Raw genomic sequence first — 21,518 nt, forward strand, 5'->3', positions numbered from 1 at the left:
TCCGTTTCCAGTTTCTAAATACTTCAAAATGCATCTAAGAAGTTCATACTCTGATTGAATCTTTGGATTGGTGTAGAAGCATTCTTTAGATACAGGCTCTATCAAAGTCCAGCTAACCTTGATCCCTGAATGCAAGTGAAATAATTAAATATGTTGATTTTATGTTCATAAATCCTTCAGGAACACAAGAAGAAAAGGAATTATATTCTATTTTTATCAGCTTAGTTGCAAATTAAAAAAAATCCTCATAGTGTGTAAATATTTTATGCACAAATTAATGTGCCAATTTTGTTGGAAACAAAACCTTCCTCAGAGGAACTAGAAGCCATTCTACACTGAAGCAGAGGTTCAAGTTTGTTCTGTACTGAAGCTAAGTGAAGTATAATGCAAGCAAACCAAATCATAAATTCCTCAAATAGCAGTGTGCTATATAATTAAACTCTTAATTTTACTGCCACTTTGTTTGGAGAAAATGGAATATAAAATGTTTCTATTTAATGAGACACATTTACTCTATGGGAGACTAGGAAATTTTAAACATCTTTTTAAATTGTACCAAAACTCAATAATAGAAGCAAAACGTACTTCTGCATGGGCCAAAGACCATTTTAAGTGGCATAGAAGTGGCTATGTACATACGGATTATAAAACTGAATAAAACATAAGTACTGGAGGGATGACAATATGCTTCACTGCTAATATTTTAAATTTACATGTCTATAACTTACCTGTAAAATATTTATAAGCAAGTACTTATTTTAGTTCTTCAGCAATAAAATTGGTGTCTGCTTCTTTTTCTCTTTGTTAAATTCATAATTCATGACTGGGGGTAGGTGTGACCTCCTTCCTAAGTGTGTGGATGTTTTGCAATATGTGGGTGTGTACTCTGTTGATCATGACTAATATCAAGTAAGGAAGATGAGGAGAGGACATGAGCTCCCACTAATATTTGAAAAGAGTAATACATATTTTGTTTTATTTTTCTTAAAAACAAGGAAAAAGTCATTCTATCTTTCTAGCAGCCTAATTTGAAAATATTGTGTTGTTTGATATTCCAATAACACTCTGATTATAAATGTTTAGACAAATATATTGAGAATAGTTTAGTAATCTAAAGTATTTGAAAAAGTTGTCTGTTGAAAAGTAAAAATCCAAAGTCCATATAACTAGAAGATAACAGTGCTCTAAGATTATGATAATATTTCACTGGGTGCTTTATTTTCCTACTAGCTAGTTCAAAGAAACTTTTTTTTGAAAGATTGCATTGAATTCTTTCATGTGCTTTTTATTTTATATAAATAACTATTTACACATAATTGCTATATTATTTACTTACGAAATATCTAAATTATCACTGTTAACCATGAACTACTGTATTCAGATTTAGAAAACAATTGGAAAAATATGTCTCTTTGTATTTATTATTTGCACTTTACAATGGAGGGCAAATGTGTAAGTTAGGAAGAGTTAGGTGCCATAAATAAAATGGTGACCAATTGGCAAGGTGAAAGTTTACTATTTTGTTTTTTGCAAACTGAATAATTGAATTAATATGTAATTCAAGAAAACAAAAGTCAGTTTAGGCTGTTAGCATTCACAATATTGGCACTAGGGGAACAGAACAATATCTGGATTTAAAAAAAAGAATTTTTTGCTCTGTCTTGATCTGATCAGACCCCAGCATGTGTCACTTGTACAGGGTTTTGATGTTCTTACATTAAAACTTTACATTTTTTTCTGTTTGTTTGCTATTCATTGTTAAAATTAAGCTCAAGGCCATGCATATTTTAAAGCCTTATAGGAGACCTATTGAAAAGGAATATCTTTTTGATACAAGTATTTACTTGTGAGAATCTATGTTTGTCGAACTTCCCAAGGATTCTAGTTAATTTAGACACTTTTTTTTAAAAAACTGCTGCTTTAAGGAAATCAGCATTTTATATTTTCTTCCCAATTGCTCATTTGCTTTTTTTTTTGTCAGGGAAGGATCCAACTAGAGTGCACTGTTCTATTATCACTTCACTACAGTGATATTAGAGAAAGCTGTTGGTAACCCAACCACTGACTTCTACAATCCCTGTATTTTCACAAGATCTTAGGCATTGGCTCTGAAAAAATACAATAAAAATGAAACAGAACAAAAACCAAAAAATGAACAAACAAACCCGAACAAAAACAGAAATGTGAAGGTAGATGTGGCAATTTAATTTCGAGACCATTATATTACATAAACAAAATTATGTGTAAACCAGAGTTAAATGAGTAATAATATCAGAAGATAATATAAACCAAGTGTTCATGAATATTTTGTCTAGAAAACTGAGAAATTAAGACATGTGTAGCTGGTCATGGGCTTATGTTTTAGATTGATTTCTTCTTAGATTACTTTTTTGTTTTAATTTTTTATTTCTGTTGTCAAAAACAATGTTTTTGTAAAATATATTCTGATCATCATTTTTTCCTCCTTCTTCTCTGAGATCCTATCCATCTCCCTACCCATCCAACCCCATGTCTTCCTTTCTGTAGTTTTTCTGAATACAAATAGGAAATGAAAAAGAAAATAAAAAGACAAAAGATAGCAAGCAAAATTAAAAAGGAAGCAAAGAAAAAGCACAAAAGGCACATACACACAGAGACATAGACAGTATCTCTCTCTCTGTCTCTATCTGTCTCTGTCTCTGTCTGTCTGTCTGTCTGTCTATCTCTCTCTCTCTCTTTCTCACACACACACACACACACACACACACACACACACATACACAGGGACACAGACACAAACAGACAGATACACACATACACTCTGATGGAGATATCATTCTGTATGTTATGAATATGTGTTTTTCTGATTGGTTGATAAATAAAACTGTTTGGCCAATGGTGAGGCAGGATAGGGTTAGGAGGGACATTCTAATTAGAGAGACAGGAAGAAGGCAGAGAGAGGCCAGCCAGCCGCCCAAGTAGCAACATGTAATGGGACCCAGGTAAAGCCACAGAAAAGTGGCAAAACATAGATTAATAGAAATGGGTTAATTTAAGATGTAAAAGCTAGCTAGCAGGAGTACTGTCATGGCCATACTTTAAAAATAATATAACCTTGTGTGTTTACTAGGGTCTGAGCAGCTGCGGACTGGGTGGGACACAGGAAAACTTTCAGCTACAACACACCACCCATAAAAATGCAAAATCAGAAACAATAATGTGCAAGTCAAAGATCAGTAAGGTTAAAAACAAATGTTCAAAAAAAATACACAAACCAAAACAGAAAATTGAGACAAAGTAACATTGAGTTCATTTTCTGTTGACCATCTACTGATGCTTGTAGTTTCTACCTTTAAATGTAGTTTATATACCCAGTGAGAATCTTGAATAATACTAATTCTTTCTTTGCAAGCAGATTCATACATAGTTGGGGATGAGAGTTCATGTTCACTCTCTCTTAGATTCATGTGAATAAGTGTTGTGTCTGGCAGACATGGTTTCCTTGGTGCTGTGTATTCCCTCAGACTCTACAATTTTTCTACATCTTTTTCCACAAAGTTCCCTGTACCCTGAGCTAGATGGGGTTGGGAGTGAGGGTGGGATTTGGTGATGATATATAATTTAAGAATGATTGTTCTAATGTCTCTCACTCTATTTACATTGTCCACTTGTTGTAGAAAAATTTCTAAGCACTCTTATTAAATAAAGAACAGGGAGCCAAATATAGGGGTGAAAGCCTTAGAGATCAGGGAAATAGTGAGAGCCACCTTACCTCACCAGCTCTATAGCATCCAAAAATTCGAGCTACTTCCTGTTATTGCCTTGCTTTTCTGCCCTCTCATGGGCTCTTAGCCCAGCTACCTCACTTCCTTGTCACTGCCTGCCTGTACAGACCTCCAGCGCTCTATGTTTGTTAATGAGATTAAAGGCCTGTGTTACCACACTTGGCTCTGTTCCCTAGTATGACCTTGAATACACAGAGACCCTGCCTGCCAAGTGATCAGATTAAGGGTGTGTGCTACCGCTGCCTTACATTTGTGTTAATGGCTTTCTATTTCCTCTCATCTCCAGGCAAACTTTATTTAGTAACATAAAAATAAAATTTCACCACAACTTGTGGATCCTTGTATAATTCCCAACTACTGCAGGAAGAAATTTATCTGATGATATCATGTGCATAACATACTGTAGTTAGGAGCCACTTGATTGCTGTGTTCCTTTAGCAGAACAATAGCTTTTCCCCTAGGCCCATGGTCTAGCTAGTCTCAGGTTCTTGCTCCCCTGGGTAGGGTCAGGCATGAGTTTTATTGCATGAAGTGGACCTTAAAGTCAACCAGAGAGTGGTTGACTACTCCTACAATGTTTCTGCCACTATTGCTCCAGCATATTATTATACAGGCAAGTCACTATTGTATATCACAGGTTTGATGATTGTTGGTGGACTTCCTCTGTTCCACCAGTAAGCTCTGTCCCACCATCAGGCTTCCAAATAACCACATAGAGACTTATTATTAATTATAAATGCTCGGTTGATACCTTAGGCTTGGTAATAACAAGTTCTTAAAACTTAACCCCTATTTCTTACCTATGCTCTACCACAGGGTGGTATATTTTTTTCAGCATGACATGTGCATCTGCTTCCTCAGCATCTCATGGTGACTCTGCCCTCCTTCCTCCCTGCTCTTGCCTTTTGTCCCCAAGTCCTACCTAACCACTACCTGCCTAACTAGCTGCCTTTATTAAACCAATGAGAGCAACAAATATTCAAGTGCACAAAAAGTTTATTCCACAGCATTTCTCTCTTTTTGTCTAATTTAAAAGGAAAGTTTTAACTTTAACATAGTAAAATTATATACAACAAAAATAGTTATCAAGTAATAATTATAGGTACAATATCAAGTCCACTTGTATTTGGCAAATTTAGAGAAAATATTCTATTATCTGTCTTATCTTTGTGAGTCTAAAGTTTTATAGCTGATTTTTTATCATAACTAAGGAAAATTATAATTTTAATTCTTTAGTCTTTAACTCCATGAAAGACCCAAGAAGATGTAATATAACCTAACAACAGGGACATCTGTCTGCCTTGACAGTTACCCAAAGTTGCTCTGTAACCTTGGAGCATTCTTCTGTGGCCTATAGGCTTAGAATATCTGCCAGACTTTTTGTGAAGCATGGATTTTGAAATTCCTACCTTGTCTTTGCAAAGTTCAGTCAATTTTTTTGAGGCACTTTTCAATTTGTATAGCATAATGTCTGTATTTGAGGCAAGGACAGTTTTTTGCCTGAATGGCTAGCTTTTGCCACAAAGAAAATAAAGTCCATCTGAAGGTTCTTCAATGTCCATCATCTTCACTGAAGTAGATTAGTGTTGTTGGGAACAGATGTATTTCACTGTCATGAAAAACCTTATGTCATTAAAACATTTTAAATGTCATATTCTGTAGGTCTTTGAAGTGTTTTAAGATCACCTAGCTATCTAAAATATATCTATGTATGACATTTTTTCTGATACAGAGTTTTGTAGTTTTTGTGCCTGTTCTGGATCTCACTCTGTAGACTAGGCTGGCCTTGAACTCACAGAAATCCACCTGGCTCTGCCTCCCAAGTGCTAGGATTAAGGGTGTGAACCACCACCACCTGGCCTATATATGACTTTGAAAATATTCCTAACATGACTATAAGTTTGATAATTCTGGGTGACTATTAACCTGTAGTTGTTTATTATACATTACATTTTTAAATGAGCTGCATAAGTATAATACCCCAAACAAGAATAGAAACATAATAAAGTATAATAAAGATAACTTTACATTTATATCAATAAACCAAAATCCATACCAATGTAAAATGTGTTAAGATTAATAGTTGCTTTTCAGTAAAGTAGGTCCAATAATCTACACTTTTATCTCATTTCTATGTTATAGCCACCCTTTTTTCCTTTAGAAAGAGATGTTTGAATTTAACTATTTGTTTAGCTTTTTTCCTGACTGTGGCCACTAACAACTTTTAACCAACCCCTCTTTAAATGATGGCAAGCATCTATAGCCCATCTTTTGGTAATGTGAGCATTGTTTTCTTTAGAGTGCTTCCTGTTGTATCAGGCCACTGGAATCTTTGGGGGAACCTTGAGAAAATCAGGATAATGGTCAATTACTAACTCTTGTAGTCAGTGAGTCTAGACCATCTGAGCCAGCAGCCTTGAAGCTCTTTTGGATGCAGAACTCTGAGTAAACTGAAAGAGAAGCATTCTGAGAGTTTGGCCGACCTGGGTATCTAGTCCTCTTGCTCTGAAAATACAAAAACTTTTGAAAGTAACATATATATCTGCATTAATACAAGTATAGACTGTGTGTTGTACACACGTTAGCAAAAATGATTTTTTTTGTTTTATGTTTGAGTAAGTAAAATGTTACATGTCTTGTAGTTTTTCTAGGTTTATTTCTTTAAGTCTGTAGCCATGATTTTCAGGGGGTCTTCCTTGATCAAACTTGATCTTCTTAACCCTGACCAAATTCATAGCCTTTCATTTTCTGTGGGAACAAAAGCATAATCTCTTCCCTAAAGCTATATACCTTTTGATTTTCATTTTGAAGTCAAGACATTTTTAAAACATATAGGTTTGGTTAATCCAGCAGTCTTCACAATGCAATGTCTCCTAGCAGCTATCATTTGTACATTAGCAATCAAAAAATTCAAAGATAATACAGTAACATACAGGATCCAGACTCCCCATATATTTTTTACCTTTATGTTTTTTTTTAATTTATAGTAGCTTATTTTTTCTTTAAAGACTTTATTATTTTTAAACTATTGTTTTATGACTGTCTACATCCTTTCTCTTTACATTCTCAAGCCTATGTATATTTTTAAACACACTGTAACTTGTTTAGAATTCTCTTCCATATGGAACTGTCTTTACTGTGTATCTGTAACCTTTTCTGTATGTATTAGCAAAATCTTAAACCCACCATGCAGCTTAGTTCATGGTGTGGTGATAGGGCTCATGCTCTAGACTCAAGCACAAAGGCAACAGCTAGGAGATGCGTCTCTGTACTGCAGCCAGTATGAGAAACACAAGACTAGGAAGGCTCATTTGGCTCCATTTTTGTGTATTTGGAACCTTTTATTTGAACTTTCTCATGTCCTATGTGGAAATTCATGCTGAGATGTTGGTCACCATTTGTTGGTGAATTTTCTCTGTCCTGCCATTCAACTCTGTCCTGCCAGTCAGCTCCCAAATAATCACACAAAGACTTATTAACCATAAATGCTCAGCTGATAGCTTAGGTTTGTTATTAACTAGCTCTTACAACTTAAATTAACCCATATTTGTTATCAGTCCTCTACCATGTTGTAGTACCTTTTTTTAGTATGGCATGTTCATCTCCTTTTTTCTCAGCACTTCCTGGTGATTCTGCCCTCCTTCTACCCCAAACTCTCCATTTATCTGTAAGTCCTGTCTAACCTCTACCTCCTTAGCTACCTGCATTTAGCCCTTTCTTAAACCAATGAAAGCAACAAATATTCACATTGTAAAAAAGGATTATTCCACAGCAGAAGATGGTTACCTTCCTTCTCCTCTGGCAGCATGTAGAGTAACTTTCAGTACCATGAGTACTATTCTGTTTGGGTGAAGACTCTATGTAGGTACCAGCTCATCTTCTCTGTGTTTAATGAGTTATGTAGATATTGTCTTCAGCAACCAAGGCATGTTATCACTTTGTAGAGAGCAACAAATAGCCTTAGTAATAGGTGAGTTGCTTGGAGCTTTCCATGAGGCCCCCTTAGCTAACCACTCAACTAAAGGTAACCCATTCTTGACACTAAAGTCTTACTTGGTGCCAAAGAATGTTTATTTGTATATTTTTCGTTACTATGTGGATCCATTTATCTTTATTATCTTTATTATATATATATATATATATATAAAATTATATATATATATATAAAAAAGCTTATATTATAGGAGATTTCCTTAGTTCTAATTTTTCTTCACATATTGTCTACCTTATCCCTCTCTGTCCTCCTTAGCTCCATTTAATCCTCACATTGCCATCTACCCTATCTCTCCATATGTATATTTTCTATGTTTCCTTACTTAGAAGATGATTATCTATCCCCATTCCCTTACTGTATACCTAATCTTTGTAGTTATATAAATTACAGTATGCTTATCAAAGCTTAAAGCTAACATCTACATAAAAGAGAATACATATTTTATTTGTTTTTGGTGTCTGGGTTACCTTACTCAGGATGATTTTTTTTTTATTTCTAGCTCCATACATTAAAGTGTAAATTTCATTTGTTTTAACAAGTGAGTAGTATTCAATTACATAAATGTATCACATTTTCATTATCCATTCATCTGTTGGCAGACATATAGACTTTTCCCAATTTGAGGTTATTATGAATTGAGTAACGATGAAGATGGATGAGCAAGTGTCTCTGTGGCAGGATAAAGCATTTTGGGGAGTGTATGCCTAATAGTGTGTAACTGGATTTTGAGTTAGATAATTCCATATTCATGAGGAACTACCTCATTGATTTCCACAGTACCCATAAAAGTTTTCACTCACTCTAACAAAGCAGTTTCTCCTTACCAACATAAGATATCATTTGTTTTATTGATTTTGTCCATGATTATTGGTGTTATCTGAAATCTCAAAGTAGTTTTGACTTGTATTTTCTTGATGACTAAGGATTTTGCTCCTTCCTTTAAGTATTTCTCTGGAATTTGTGTATAATTGTATATCAGCATTGAGTACTTACTGTTTAGTTCTGCACTGTACTTATAATGGGGTTATTTTCTGCTTGGTGACCACTTTCCTTGGTTCTTCATATAGTATAGATGTTAACTTTCTTTCATATACAAACTGTTAAACATCTATGAAAGGTTACTTCTAGAAGAAGTGTAGGGAAGGAATACTTGTGAAAGCAAAGTATGTGAGGAATTGTAAATGACATTGGAGAAAGAGCTCAGTGGGTAAACTGCTATCTGTTTAAGGACCTTAGTATGGATCTCCAGTACTCACATAAATGTTGATAGGGTTTGGGTGCCCTCCTGAAATTACATGTTTATGAGGGTGAAGGCAGAGAAATAAGAATTCAGTATCAAACTCAGTATGAAATTCAAGGATAAGATTATCTGACTTCATGGTGTAGTTTCTTGTAAATGTGAATCACAGCCTAGCTGAATGAGAAAAGGGGAGAGAGAAACTAAACATTATTCAGTTTTAGCAATACTTAAATACTTTCTGAGAAAAGTCCACTTAGTTTTTTCTTTTGGATTTTTCATAATGTAATCAAGGTATTTATAGTTCAAATATAGAATCTCTTATTTGTGGAATTACAGATAATGTTCCAGTACACAATCAGGATGAATCATCCCACATCAATTAATGTAAACAAGATAATTTCCTGTAAGCATGGTACTCTGGTTTTAATGAGATATATCCCTATAGGCTTGTGTATGTGAATACGTGGTCCTCTCTTTTGGGCACTATTTGGGAGGCTATAGAACCTTTCAGACATAAAACCTTGCTGGTGAAAGTACATTACTGTGTCTGGAAGTTACAATTTTATAGCTTGTTCCACTTCCTGCTTTCTCTTTGTATGTTTCCCACATGCCATTGAGATGGGATCTCTCAGCTTCCTGCTATTGTTGGCAATCTTTCACTGCCATTACAGACATCTATTCCTCTTCAATTCTAAGTCAAAATAAGCTCTTCCTTAAGTTGCTTTTAGTCATGGTATTTTATTACTGCAGAAAAGTAACCAATATGAATGCGCAGAGGACCATCACCTAGGGGATTCTAGATACCAACAAGTTGACTATTAACATTAGCCATCACAATGTCTTGACCCCTTATGGTAGTAAAAGTGGACTTGTAGAAAAAGTTAAGATATAAGGATTACAGTTTCATGTTGACATCAGTGCCCTTAAGATAAGGCTGAGGACAGAGCAAGAACATGCCACCTGTCAATGAGAGAATGGAGGTTCACCTGATGCTGAACTTTAGGCACCTGCACAGGTGACTTTAAAGAATTTGTGACTGTGAGAAATAAATCCATATTTTTTATGCCACCTTGTTTATGGCAATTTTTATAGTAGACTAAACATATAGAAATATATAAAATATTAATTTATAGTGTTTGCAGCAAATATTCCTCTAGGTGTTTTTATTTAAATTTTAACTCATCTTTTGCTATACAAATAGCAGTACTTATTATTTAGAGCTCTGTTGAATATTTCCATAATACAACAATCTTTATTCATTCACTAAATGTGTACCTTTAAAATATTTTCTCTTGTGCTCCCCACATTATCTTATGTTTGTTGCTGTACTATTGTAATTTGTATAACTTTAAAGCCTTGATTTGCTTATATAAATATACAATAAACATTTTCACATCATCAAATTCATACTAGTAAGTACACTAGTTAGAAAATGTATGTGAAGCCGGGCGGTGGTGGCGCACGCCTTTAATCCCAGCACTCGGGAGGCAGAGGCAGGAGGATCTCTGTGAGTTCGAGGCCAGCCTGGGCTACCAAGTGAGTTCCAGGAAAGGCGCAAAGCTACACAGAGAAACCCTGTCTCGAAAAACCAAAAAAAAAAAAAAAAAAAAAAAAAGAAAATGTATGTGAAAATATAGTGTTATTTTTGTTATTTTTCAATAGGGAAAATATGCAGTAATCACATATTCACTAAAATGTCCAAGAAATCATGAATGCCTAAAGATACAAAAGATAAGATATCATGTTATATTTAAAGGTATAGGAGATACATTCTAATTTAAAAGAGGAGTGAAAACAAGACATGTCCGGGAAAATTACTAACAAGCTAATGCGTTTTAAGTCATAGTCAACTTCAACCATGTCCTTCCCCAACCTTGAAGCTCCTTCTTCATACAGGTCCCTAACTAACAGACTCCAAAATACCTTGGAATGCTTGTGATACAGCTCTTATGATAAAAACGCATTACCCAATACCTCTCCTAACTTTTCTCTCATCATTGATTGTACACATCCCTTCTGTGAAATGGAAACATCCTTCTAGCCAGGAACCAGAGACCACATGACTGAATTGTAAGAATAGGATATTCATCACTCACATTCATCTGGCCTCCCTCCTTCTTTTGTAACCCTACAAAGACTAATAGGCCTTATCTCTCCTCAGAGCCCTAATTATGTTGTCCCTCCATTATCTTAATATTTTTTCTAATAAAGCCTTTACTCAAAAACAGCATCTTCTTGAGTATCCCTTGAGATACAAACCTGAAATCTTTCAATGTGTAAGAGTTAACTAGGTTCAAGGACTAAGAAACCTTTTTAACACAGAGGAACATATATTAAAAAAAAAATTAAGAAAATCTTAGCTTTCAAAGAATAGAAAGAATTCTAATTAGGAGATGAATGTTTTCATCCCTTTGGGCTTATAACATATACTATAAAGATGCCTTATAATCAACAGACATGTAGTTTTCACAGCAGTAAATTGAGGATCCCATAATTAAGACAGCAGCTTTTTTATACGAGAGTCAGATAGTCAATTAATAAACAGTGGCTGTTCATATGCTGCTCGTAATATGTTATTGTAGAAGATTGACTTTCACATTAAACTCCCATTAACACTTTTAAATAAGAATATTTATTTCAATGGTGATGATCCCAGTCCCTTGGAACTTGATTCAAGATCCTTCCTTCTACAGCCATCATCATAATGGTTGCATGGTCAACATACGAATTTTAAGAAAATTAATATTATATATCATAGAAGTGAAATAGAAATTCAATAAAATATTCAATAAAATATTTTTTCTTTCAATAAATGTTTTCCTTTGGTAATAAAAATCAAATCTATTATCAAATAAAATCAAATAAAAATCAAATCTATTATGTCTATTCATTTAATATACAAAAGTATTTTTATGATGATATAAAAATCTTAGGAGGTCAACACTTATTCTGAGTTTTGTGACTATCACTTGGCTTTGATAATATTAAAAAATGAATTGCTGATTTATGCTCTTCAAGTTTATGAAAATGAATTGCTTATCAAATTTTCAATGTCGGCATTTGTTTTCCCTGGTACCTGATGATGAGCCTTACTTCATATTAGGGGCTAAGATCTAAATTATAATGGGACATCAAACATAAGTGAAGTCAAAGAAATGCAAGATATTCTGTACCAGCTAACAAAAATGAAGCTATGCTTGGTGTGGTATTGTGTTCCTCGAAATATTGTGCATGTTAATAAACTTATCTGGGATCAGAGACAGAACAGCCACAATATTAAACATAGAGGCTAGGCAGTGGTAGCACATGCCTTTAATCCTAGCATTCCAGAGGCAGAAATCCAAGTGTTAAAGGATATAGCCAAGCATGGTGACTCACGCCTTTAATCCCAGAAAGCAAGCCTTTAATCCTAGGGAGTGGTGGTAGAAAGCAGAAAGGTATATAAGGCGTGAGGACCAGAAACTAGAAGCATTTGGTTGGTTAAGCATTTGGCCTGGTTAAGCATTCAGGCTTTTGAGCAGCAATTCAGCTGAGACCCATTCTGGATAAGGACTTAGAAGCCTCCAGTCTGAGGAAACAAGACCAGCTGAGGATCCGGCGAGGTGAGGTAGCTGTGGCTTGTTCTGGCTCTCTGATCTTCTAGAGTTCACCCCAATACCTGGCTCCGGGTTTGATTTTATTAATAAGAACTTTTAAGATTCCTGCTACAGCTTGATATGTGTTAAACAATTATAATAGTTCTAATTACCTTATGGGTACTTGCCCAGTGTGGTCCACTATATTAAAAGTATTGCTTGCATATCATTTGATAATAAATCTCCCAGTTGTTTAGCACCACTTAACTTGCTTTATTAGTAACACAATTAAGGTGCAGTGACCAAGTCATAGTCATATACAATTTATAAGGATTGTAGCAATGGTCACAGCAGTGCTTGCTCACTCTTATTTCAAAACCTATGTGTCTATAACCAACTGTAACCTATGAAGTTATCTCTCAGCACCCAAAGGATAACTTATAGGTGCACAAATCCATTAAATAAAAAATAGTCTGTCCCAAATATTTGTATTTTCAATAATTATTATACCCAGTTTGAAGTGAATTAATTCTAGGTAATTAATTGCTCTGTATCTTTAGGGATCACCAATGACAACACATCTGCATATGTTCAATTCTTTCTTTATTTTCTTTCTTTCTTTCTTTCTTTCTTTCTTTCTTTCTTTCTTTCTTTCTTTCTTTCTTTGTTTTGTTTTCTCAACAGGATTTTTCTGTGTAGCCCTGGGTGTCCTGTAATTCACTTGTAGGCCAGGCTAACCTCAAACTTAAAGATCTGTGTGGCTCTGCCTCCAAGTGTTAGGATTAAAGTTGTACACCACCATCACCTGGCTATTATTTTTCATAATTATTTCAGGCTTCCTATAGCTATGTTGTAGAAAACATCTGAATTTGGATGATTGTGTTAAATATGTCTATTTTTTTAAACTTTTCTAGTGTATATATACATTGCAGGCATCTCAACCACATAATTTACATCAAGTAGTCTGTGGCAAAGACTCAAGCACAATTCTGGCACCTCTTACCCAATTTAGTGTACAAGACAAGACTCATCTCTGAGTGGCTGAATTCACTTGGTGTACAATGGACAAACATTCAGTATTCAGAATTAAATCTCAATACATGAGCAAGATGTTTACCTCAGATCCTAGAATTTTGTTGGAACAGTAAACAGTGATATAGAAAAAAAAACATATTATTTCTTTAGGCAGGTATTTTTTATTCTATACTTTAACTGTAAACAAAAGTTGTGCTTCTGAAAATATATACATTTATTTCTTTGAGATATTTTGCAAATTTTGACTGCATCATAACTTTAAAGTCTGCATTTAGTAGTAAACATCTATTCCTGCAAGTGTATAAGCTGCTCAAATAATGAATCCATATGTGAAATTACTGGATTTTGATGCCTCACATGAAAAGACTTGTGGCAGGGACTGTTGTGTAGTTTAGGACCCCTCAGGGGTGAATAATTTTAAAACAATGACAATGAATATTATGCTTCTGAATTACAACCTCTCACAGGAGTTTCCCAGCAACACTGGTAAACACAATGCCATCTGTATAATTGCTCTGTGTAGTTTGCATTTCTTCAGCTTGAAAAGCAGATTTTTCTACTTTAAGGGTTTTTTGTTTTGTTTTGTTTTTTTTAGACTCAGGTTACTGTGAATAACACTGGCAAAATTTGTCTGAAACTTGTATATCAGAGTTTCATTAGGTAAAACTACCAGAGTTAATACCAGAGTTAAGAGTCTGCTGCGTAGGGGTAGATTTCTGCAACATGTGATCAGGCACCAACATCTGTTTCGTGATTTCTCTCTTCAGTCTGAATGTGTAAAGCTTTTGGTAGGGGGACATTCTTAATGGTGTGATGTGTTCCCTTTCAGGACAAGAACATCTGTTCTTTAAAGATCCAATGCTTAGTGCCTCCTAGGGACGGCTTAAGGCTGAAAAAACTGTGTGACACAAAGACATTTCCCTCAGAAGAGGCTCTTTATAATCACTACTTAATCTGTAGGTGTAGTCAAAGGTGTTTCAAAAGCCCATGCTATTTTCTCAGCAATCCCTGCTATAAAATGCTATTCCAGCCCATGTACTAGCTGTGTGATACCTGAAGACTCATTATAGATTCATTATTCTCTCCATTATATATTTTTAATCCAGAATGAATTGATTCACCCTCTCTGTGCTTGATTTTTTGACATCTCTGTAAGCCTTCTTTCTGAGAATTTCTTTGAATAAACAATACACATGCAGACATATTCTGTTGACAACCACATTATAGAGAAATAATTTTCAAAAGTTCCATGGCCTAGAAGCTACACATACCATTTTTATTTACTTTGTAATAATAAGACTGGCCTATGACTACTAGGAAAATGCTACTACTAGGAAACTTTGGAGTACAACTGCAATAGGAAAGAAAAACATGAGACTCCACTCCACTCGATGTTAGTTCTGGCTACTGTAACCACATACCCTAAAATGGGTATCTGAATCAGCACACATTTATTTTTCAAAGATCTAGAGTCAGAAAATTTGAGATTAGGGTACCATCAAGGTCAGCTTCTGAGGAATGTCTATTCCTGGCTTACAGATCACTTATTTCTTGGTGTAGCATCACATGGTCAAGACAGCAAGCTCTAGTATCTCCACGCTTATTGTGCCATGAGTCCTGTCACAAGCCTTGACCTTCATTACCTAATTTAAAATGATTATGTATAACATAAGTTTTGGTTAGTATGAGGCCTGGCAAACTTTAGAATAAAAGATACTTAGTGTTTTGAGAAATGCTTAGGTTTACCTTCCACATAAGTATAGGGGAAATTAAAAAATATACTGTTTCTAGGAAAATGTATTCACATTTTTCAAAAAAGTTTAACACAACATTATTCTGACTAAAATATGTATGATCATACACATGCAATATTCATATTATGCATATTTAAGGAAATTTATATATGTTGCCCAAGACAAGAGAAAAATCTGTATGATGAATCTGATACCACAATAATATTTATATACTGATAACATTATATAAAGTAACACATGGATTCTATACGCTACATGAGATCAGTTTTATGCTATTGGAAAAATGAAAGACCTACTGAATTACAAAAATATTGCACAAAATTAAAATGAGTCATCAAGTAAATATCCTCAAGATTACCATCATATATGTTTATACACATAGTAGGATAATGGAAAATGTCCCCTGGAACCAAGAATTATAAAGCCAAGAAAGATGTAATAATGACCTCAAATAAGAGTTACAAGAACAAAGTTTTTAAATATTCAAAGCACAACAAAACAGAAAGAAAAATATAAAATCAAGAATTACACATGTGTAAGTGTAGGGCCCTGGTCTCCTCCCATATTGAGTAAAGCCGTTGCCTGCTTGCCGACCTTGACCAGATGTCCTCCCTATTCTAATTCCCTGCCGGTATCCACCCTCCTGAATGCTTTAGGGAAGTTCCTTGTTTGTGTATCCTGCATATTGGGCGTTAACAGCTTAGATGCAAGAATGTAGAACATTCAGTAGCAAACTTCTGCCCTCCGGGGATCTCCCATTGTGCTGTAAGCCTGTATTTAAGGTTTCCTCCCTCTTTCAATAAACGGCATTCGGCTGGCACCCGGCTGAAGCCGTGGCGAATGACTCGCTGTTTCTTGTCCCTTATTTTTTAATCCACAGCCCCTCGCTCGGACATGGTGAATGGGTGACAGTAACGCGGGCGTTACCGTTACAAATGGAGGTCCCTACCGAGATTCTACCAAGACGTTACCGAGATCCAAGAAAGAAGGGACAAGCTGATGGACACCCGAAAGGTAAGGCTGGCAGGCAATTTAAAGAAAAAAAAAGAAAAGATAAGGGTGAATTGAAATGGGTGCAGCTAGCTCACAGTCAGTTGATTGGACTGTTGAAGCAGGAAGGCACCGAAGTTAAGAAAGGGCAAGACAGCTAAAGATTTTAAATAAAAAAGGAAATCTTCCCAAAAGAGAAAAGGGAAGGAAAGGAAATTTTCTGTTAGAAAAGAGAGAAAATTTTAATCAAGAAAAAAAAAAAAAAAAGATTTTCCCGGTAAAAAGGGGAAAAATTTTTTGAAACTAGGCCTAAAGATTGGGGCCCTGTAGAGGAAGAATGAAGGAAAGAGAGAAGCCTCTTCCCAGTGGTAATGGAGGAAGAAAAGACTCTTTCCAATTGTAGAATTTTCAGGATAGCTGAAACTCTGAGCTCTTTCTGCAGTGCAGCATCTGAATTACTAAGAATCGGCAGGTAGGCCTCATTGCTGCTGGCTGAATAGCAAGAGAGCCCAGAGGTTAGAAGTTCTGCTGTCTGTTTGCTTATTTTGGTTCAAATGCTTTTTATTTCTCCCTCAGAGTGGGAATAATTCAATATTTAGGATCCCTTCGTGGGAAATGTTTTTCTGTTTTTCCCTTATGGTGGGAATAACTCATTAGGTAGTCCCTTCATGGGAGTAGGAAGTTTAAACATGAGTTTGTGTGTGCGGGGCGCGCCCAGCGGCGGCAGTGGTGGACATGCACAAGATAGCTCGGAGCTGCGGGCAGACAGGTACAGGCCGGTGAGAGGTGGAGCTGCAATGGAGCGTGGCCCGGGCGGGCACCAGCACTAGAGCCTGGGCACTGGACGGAGCCAAAGCTAAGCCACAGCTTCAGCTTGCTCCAAGTGAGCAGAGGCCCAGGAAGGGACTAACGCTAAAAGTTTAAACAGAAATGTGTGTGTGTGTGTGTTGCATGTCCAGTATGGCTGTGGTCAAAGGCACATGCTGCAGCAGCAGTGTGTGAGATAGCCCGGAGCAGTGGGTGGGCAGGTATGCCAAAGCAGGAGGTGGAGCCACAAGGCCAACAGAATGGACCAAGCCAGCAGAGTCCGGGAGAGAGACTAGCACCTAAAAGTTTAAACGGGCCTAACTTCTGGTGAAAAATGGTTTCGGTCAGGACATAGAATGCTAAGTCAATGCTGTTTGAATAAAGGATGTTCTGTTCTTTTGATTGTCTTAATAAATGTTTGGATGAATATTTGATTCTCATGGTAGATAAACTAAAGGAACAGGATTCATAATTTTAAACTATGTATTAGGTATGCTCTTGTCTGTTGATCATTACTAAAAATTTGGTCCTGCAATTTAAGTTGCTTTCTAGAAATTCTTGGTTTAATTCTATAGAAATATAACACCTGAAATGTATTGGGTTGTTAGCTTATTAAATAATCTTGCTAAGATAAACCCATAAATAATAATCTTTTACTGATAAAGAGGTTACAAAATTATTTTTCCAGTAAATAAAATACAAGTAAATTGTTTGGTCCACATTGTTAATATTTGGCAATTTACATGAATGTTACTTGGAATCTATAAAAAAGGATCCTCTTTTTAAGATTTTATAAAAATACTCAGAAGTATTACCTAAAGTTACCTCTAAATCCTATAGAGATTGTATTTAATGCTTTTATAATTGGTATATGTAAAAAGGACCATGAAAATAGAAGCTGGTGATAAAATTGCTCGATTAATATTGCTTTCATATTTTAATTGCAAAATGGCACCTATATGTAGAACTGGAGGCTTTGAAAGTATAGGAAAAAGGTGTTTTGACAAACAGTTATCAATGATAAACAGCCTAAATTAAAAATAAAATTATATGGGATTGAGATTAAAAGATTACTGGATTCTGGTGCTGGGCATATCTATAATTTCACAAGAATCCTGAGATCCCAACTGGCCTCTACAAGAAGTCAGGAAAATGGCGGCTATTACAGGATCTTAGAGCTGTAAATAAAACCATGCTTCTCATGGGAGCAACACAACCTGGCTTGCCTGCTCCTGTGGCAATTCCTAAACATTGGCATTTAATTGTGATTGACTCATGGATGATATTTTATTGGCTGCTAAAGATAAAAAACTTGTTTTTGATGCCTTTTCTAAATTACAAGAGGTTCTTAGCCTGGCTAATTTACAGATTGCCCCAGAAAAGGTACAGGTATCTTTTCCCTATCATTATTTAGGTCATGAATATTTTGTTTTTCTCATTCACCTACTGGAGCGTTTTGGCAAACAGGTTCTATTCTATGGGTACATTCCCCAGCTTCTCCAGCAAAAAACATCACTCCTTATCCACAGGCTATTGCTCAGATTATATTTAAGGGACTCAAGATCAGTGTTCAAACTTTCGGTAAGGAGCCAGATATTGTGGTGACCCCATACACCCAGTCTCAAATAGCATGGTTGCAAGCTAATGATAATGATTGGACCATATTGACATGCTCCATGCAGGGTCGGTTTGATACTCACTACCCCTCCAATGATGTGTGTCATTTTTTTAAAATTGCATCCTGTTATATTTCCCAAGATAGTACAGATGACTCCTATTCCTCAGGCCCGTGTGGTATTTACTGATGGCACTTCACATGGTTTTGCTGTGGTAATTTCTGGTAACATAGTGAAGAGAATGAAAGTTCAGGGCACTTCTGCCCAGATGGTGGAGGTACAGGGGCTGTTGCTTGCTTTACAGATGTTTTCTGATGAGAGTGTAAATATTTATACTGATAGTCAATATGTGGCACATGCCATTATGCCTTTGGAGACAACAGCCTACATACCATCCATTTCTCCCATTCATGAATATTTATTGCAAGTGCAAGGACTCATATGGTCCCGCTCACATAACCTTTATGTGGGCCATATTAGAGCTCACACTCAATTGCCTGGACCTCTAAGTGAAGGTAATCAGAGGGCTGACGCCATTACTCGTGTGGCTGTCACATTAGTTTGTTCTGCCTTTGATAAGGCTACTCAGTTGCATCAACGTTATCATCTTAATGCTGGATCTCTTCGTCATCATACAGGCATAACCCGGGAACAAGCCATCCAGATAGTTAAATCATGTCCTATTTGTGTTGAATTTTTACCTGTTCCTCATTTGGGAGTTAATCCCCGAGGACTTTTACCTAATCATGTGTGGCAGATGGACGTCACGCACGTGCCTTCCTTTGGAAAATTACAATATGTCCATATGTCTATTGATACATATTCTTCTCTAATTTTTGCTTCTGCCCATTCAGGGGAAATGGTTAAGGATGTAAAGAATCATTGCCTTCATGCTTTTGCTTACATGGGCGTGCCAAAATGCATAAAGACTGATAATGGTCCCGCCTACAGCAGTACGGGATTTTCAAAATTCTGCCAAGACTTTTCTATTGTTAATAAGACTGGTATTCCTTATAATCCTCAAGGACAGGCTATAGTAGAACGCTGCCATCGTACCTTAAAAACATATATTTCTAAAGTAAAAAGGGGGGAGCTAGGGGCTAATCTCTCCTCTCCACATTCTATTCTTTCCCTTGTTTTATATATTTTAAATTTTTTATCGGTGGATTCTGCTGGAGTATCCGCTGCAGATAAGCACTGGAGGGCTCCTGTTGCAAATCATCCTCTGGTGCGATGGAAAGATCTTTCTACTGGCACTTGGAGGGGACCCGATCCGGTGTTGGTGTGGGCCCGGGGATCTGTTTGTGTCTTTCCGCAGGACAATGAAGTTCCTCTTTGGGTTCCTGAACGCTGCGTGCGCCCTGTGGCTGCTGCTGAAGCCCAACATGGCAGAGACCTATTGGGCCTTCGTAAAAAACTCTCCCTTTCTGATGCCAATGGGGATTGAGAGCCCAATACGGCCAGCCTTGGCAAACATTATTGTAAGCCTAGGGACTGTAGCCATGTGGTTGGATTCTTCAGAAGGTAATGTATGGTAACTTTTTTCAAAAATGTTAAGAATGTGTCACACCTTGGAGATTAAGGATAACCCCGAAGGTCAATGACCTTCATTTGTTAACAGTAACATGCCAGCTAAGCCTTTTCACATTTTGCAACCCTCTTCAAGCTGGTGTAGTACCTACTTTTCAGGAATGGCTCTGTGCAACATCTATTGGCCTCCTGAAATTCTTCTAGCCTCTTTTGAAGACACCTTAAAATTTGTGAGCCAGAATGTAGCCATTAATGAGACCATTAGTTCTGCTCCTTGTTTGCTGTTTTTGTTTTTGTTTTCTTTATGGTTCTTAGTTCTTTTGCAGACCTGCCAGCCTAAGTAGTGCTGGGATCAAGAAAAATGGGCCTTGGTGGTTCGTGTTCCTGGAGCTGCGTCCATGCCAGTGGACCATGGCAGTTAGACACAGATGATGCTAACACGCTCCAGAAGAGACTGACATCACTGTTGCCGTTGTTGCTGTTATAGCGGTGGTGGCCACTGCTGCTACTATTTCTGGGATGGCTATTTCATAATTGGGTTCTACAGCTAGCACAATGGAGACCCTGGCAGCAAAAGTAGCTACCACAGTTAGTTAATCTTTTATTTTATTGGGCATGATAAATTTAATTCTACATTTATACATTTAAATTGGCTTTGAAAGTTGTAAAAATTATTTAAACTCAAGTTCCATTTGTTTTTGGGATACCACTTTACAAGGACTCCTATTTGCAGTAAGGCTCGCTTAAGAAGGGAATGGCTCAATCGCCTTTAGCCTCCTGGCTATGGGTGGGTTAGGACTACTGTTGGTCTTTTCTGGGTCGCACAGATTGCAAGCCCAGCGCCACTTTGAGATCTTTGGCAACAGTTTACTCTACAGCTCACGTGGTTGAGCCTGTATGATAATGAGTATTCAGAGACGGGTAATGCTTGGGGGGCGCTCACCAACCTAAGACAGAGCACTTGCGGGGCCTGGGCAGGTGTCTCCATGACGGGTAAGGTGACCTGCTGACGTCCCACGCAACCTAAGTCAGAAGCTCATTTTTTAGTAAAAAGGGGGGACCTGTAGGGCCCTGGTCTCCTCCCATATTGAGTAAAGCCGTTGCCTGCTTGCCGACCTTGACCAGATGTCCTCCCTATTCTAATTCCCTGCCGGTATCCACCCTCCTGAATGCTTTAGGGAAGTTCCTTGTTTGTGTATCCTGCATATTGGGC

This window comes from Peromyscus eremicus, chromosome 10 (assembly GCF_949786415.1).
Source record: "Peromyscus eremicus chromosome 10, PerEre_H2_v1, whole genome shotgun sequence".
Taxonomy (NCBI): Eukaryota; Metazoa; Chordata; class Mammalia; order Rodentia; family Cricetidae; genus Peromyscus; species Peromyscus eremicus.